Source organism: Saccopteryx bilineata, chromosome X (genome assembly GCF_036850765.1).
Source record: "Saccopteryx bilineata isolate mSacBil1 chromosome X, mSacBil1_pri_phased_curated, whole genome shotgun sequence".
Lineage (NCBI taxonomy): Eukaryota > Metazoa > Chordata > Mammalia > Chiroptera > Emballonuridae > Saccopteryx > Saccopteryx bilineata.
In genome coordinates, this window is record NC_089502.1 from 24,283,277 (window position 1) to 24,287,054 (window position 3,778).

A 3,778-nucleotide genomic window follows, 5' to 3' on the forward strand; every position below is an offset into this window, starting at 1 on the left:
CCAAAACCCAGTCACATTCAGTGCTCACAAAGCTACTGACTTATCCGGGTTTCCTAGAATCAAAGGTTTCTAGCTCACCAGACTTTATTCACCTCTGTTCCCCATCTCCTTCCTTCACTCTGCACCAACTGCACAAACTGGCTTCTCACTCAACACTCCGCCATCTTGGCTGCTTCTCCTGGCCTCCTCCACGTGGCCTTTCTCTGCTCTCTTCTGTGATCTCTCTGCTCTCTCATGCTAATCTCAGGAACCAAGAGCGCAAACTCCCATTCTGCCCCCACTTTATATTGTAGCTTCACAACCTCTAATCCAATATACAAAATAGGGAAATCTCTAATACAAAGTCACTTCTCTGAGGCATGATTGGATTGTACCACCCCACATCAAAAAGGGTGGGAAAGGCTTAATCCCAAAACCAAGCCCCAGGCTACAAGGATTCTCAACACACATTAATATCACCTAGGCAACGGCCTCACGTGGGCAGCGCCATCTTTAACAAAGTGAGCATAATACATTTTATCTGCCCAACATACAGGTAATAAATCATTTCTTGAGTTCTTGAGGACAGTTCTGAGGTCTGTTCTGGTCCTTCTGTCCCATCTCAAGGGAAAGTAGCCAAGGGGGTCATTCTACCTTAGGGCTAAGGAGCTGAAACCTAATTTAGGTCAAGGTGTTATCTTTAGCCTGCCAGAGGTCCAGACTTTGTGGCCATTAGTCAGGGTCAGGTTGTTGTTTTCTGCTGCCTCGGGGGTTGCTGATTATTTCTGTGAAAGGCTAGGTCTCTGAGGGGGTGGGGTAGTAGCAACCCATGGAGTCTATCTGATGAAAAGATACCACAAAGGTCAGAACTTGAGGAAGCTTAGTTGAAGTCATCAACCAGGATAGTTGAAATAGTTGAGGCGGTTTATACTGGAATACCTGAAGACCTCAGCCCTTACTCTGCATTTTCCTTACCACCTAGTAGACTATTTGGTTTGCTAGTTTATTTATTTTTATTATTATTTTTTATTTTTTTTGTATTTTTCTGAAGCTGGAAACGGGGAGAGACAGTCAGATAGACTCCCGCATGCACCCGACCGGGATCCACCCGGCACGCTCACCAGGGGCAACGCTCTGCCCACCAGGGGGCGATGCTCTGCCCATCTGGGGCGTTGCTGTGCTGCAATCAGAGCCATTCCAGCGCCTGGGGCAGAGGCCAAGGAGCCATCCCCAGCGCCCGGGCCATCTTTGCTCCAATGGAGCCTCGGCTGCGGGAGGGGAAGATAGAGACAGAGAGGAAGGAGGGGGGGGGTGGAGAAGCAAATGGGCGCTTCTCCTATGTGCCCTGGCTGGGAATCGAACCCGGGTCCCCCGCATGCCAGGCCGACGCTCTACCGCTGAGCCAACTGGCCAGGGCCTGGTTTGCTAGTTTAAAGGCTGTCTTTGTTTTCAGTTTCCTATTTATATGAACATGTTAACTTTTAGAAAAGAAATGTTATTTTAAAAACCTAAAAAAATTATATTCATTGATTCTCACCTATGACCAATCATTGAGCTTGTTCTATATTTCTCCTCTGCTTCCAATTTAAATTGTATTTTTACATTGTCAGAGAATGTTCAACTCTTATCTTCATATTTGTTTTAGCCTTAGATTTATAATTAAACCTATACAATTCTTATCATCTGTCTTTTGGCAAAATTTTCCAATATTCTCTTAAATAGATGAAACTTAACCCCTAGTAGAATCCTCAGCAAGAGTTCCTCAATATCAAATTTCTGGAGTTTTGAAAGTTTAAAACTAAAATCCTTGGGTAACACTTTTTTTTTTTTGAGGCTGAAAGACAAAGAGAGAAGACAGGGAGAGAGATGAGAAGTATCAACTTGTAGTTGGGTCACTTTAGTTCATTGATTGCTTCTCATACCGACCTTGATGGAGAGGTAACTCCAGCCGAGCCAGTGACCCCTTGATCAAGCCAGTGCCGTAGGATCATGTTGATGATCCCATGTTCAAGCCGGCGACCCTGACCTCAAACTGGTGATCCTGGGGTTTTGAAACTGGGATTTCAGCATCCCAGGTCAACACTTTATCCACTGTACTACCACCAGTCAGGCCCTTGACTCATACTTTTTACTTGAGTTTTTTTTTTGTTGTTGTTGTTCAGTGAGAGGCAGAGAAACAGACTCCCACATGCGTCCTGACCTGGATCCACCTGGCAAGCACCAGGCCATGCTCTGCCCACCTGGGGTGGTGCTCTGTTGCTCAGCAACCTAGCTCTTCTTAGTGCCTGAGACAGAGAGCCACCCTCAGCACAGGAGGCCAACTTGTTCCAATCGAGCCATGGCTGCAGGAGGAGGAGGAGGAAGAGAGAGAGAGAGAGAGAGAGAGAGAGAAAGAGAAGTGTGAGGGGGGAGGGGTGGAGAAATAGACGGGTGCTTCTCCTGTATGCCCTGACTGAGAATCAAACCCAGAACATCCACACGCCAGGCCAGTGCTTTCCCCTGAGCAAAGTGTCCAGGGCCTTGAGTTAAAAAAAAAATGCTCCTTGACTCTAGAATCCTGTCATGTAGTTTAGTGCCATCTGATTTTCATTTCTTGTAGGTCACTTGTTTTTATTTTATTTTTTTATTTTATTGGATCTGTAGACACAAAGGAGTTTTTTCTTTATCATTAATGTCTGTCTTACTATGTCAGAGTTGACAGTGAATTTTTCCAGTTGCATAATGGGCTCTTCAAATATGTAGAATAAGGTGTTGTTTTATTTCCAAAAAGTTTAAAATTTTTATTTTTATTTATTTTTTTAATTTAAATATTTTGAATATCATTTTAGAGACAAAAAGCAGTTCATTTCGTTCAGCAAAATAAATTTAACAAACACATTTAAATAAAGTAAATTAAAGACTTCAGTGGATTTTTTTCTTAGTTACTTGCTTTTCTGTCGTGTTAGTTGTGGAGTTTCTGTCTTTTGCCTAACTGGGTTCTTTCTAAGTTAACGCAGTTTTAATCCAAGGAACTGCTTTATGAAATCTGAATGACTCAAATGCTCCACTAGGTTTTCATTCAACTTCAATGTGTTAAATGATATATAAGGAAAACAACTTAGGAAAGCAGACTCAGAAGGAAATATTCCTCCTTCCTGGTCACATTATCTTTTCAACAGAGGCTTTGCCTCTTTGAAATGAATGTTGAAGGTAAATTGTTACTGGGAGGTGATGATCAGAAGCAAACTTAGGTGGTTTTCACACCACCTGTCATCATGACCCAAAGGGAAAAGCAAGCCACCCACTTTCCTAGCCAAGCCGCTGCTTTACGCAGAAGCTGCACATAGCTTCCTATTGTTATTTTCTTTCTAGTTATGTACATTAAAAAAAAATACAACACTGTGTTAAATAGCAGGATAGCTAACAATGGAACATACAACATGACACTGAAAAATCAAAGTCGCTTGGTTAAGCCGAGGAGAGAAACCACAGATGGTCTTCATGGAGGAAGCTGCCAACGCCCACCCTCTCCTTAGTCCCTAAGGGATCTGCTTTCTGAGGGTAGGCCTTCCGACCGCCGCCACTGGGCCAGGCGCTGCTTAAACCATTTCTGGGTCTCCTCCTCAGAGAGGCCGGCCTCGGCCGCGATGAGGCACAGAGTGGTGGGGTCCGGGTGCTTGTTGACCTTGTTGAAGTTGTACTCCAGGATCTCCACCTGGTCCTCCGTGGGGCCGCTCGCGGTCTCCGCCGACATGGTCCGGGCGCGGTGGACGTGGCAAAGGCTGGATTTGGAAGCTGAGTTCTCCAGCGCCAGCCTGCT

General features: G+C 44.7%; 1 pseudogene; it reads right to left on the reverse strand.

Moving 5' to 3' along the window:
- Window positions 1-2,954: 2,954 nt before the first annotated feature.
- On the reverse strand, window positions 2,955-3,778 carry LOC136316847 (homeodomain-only protein pseudogene; annotated as a pseudogene).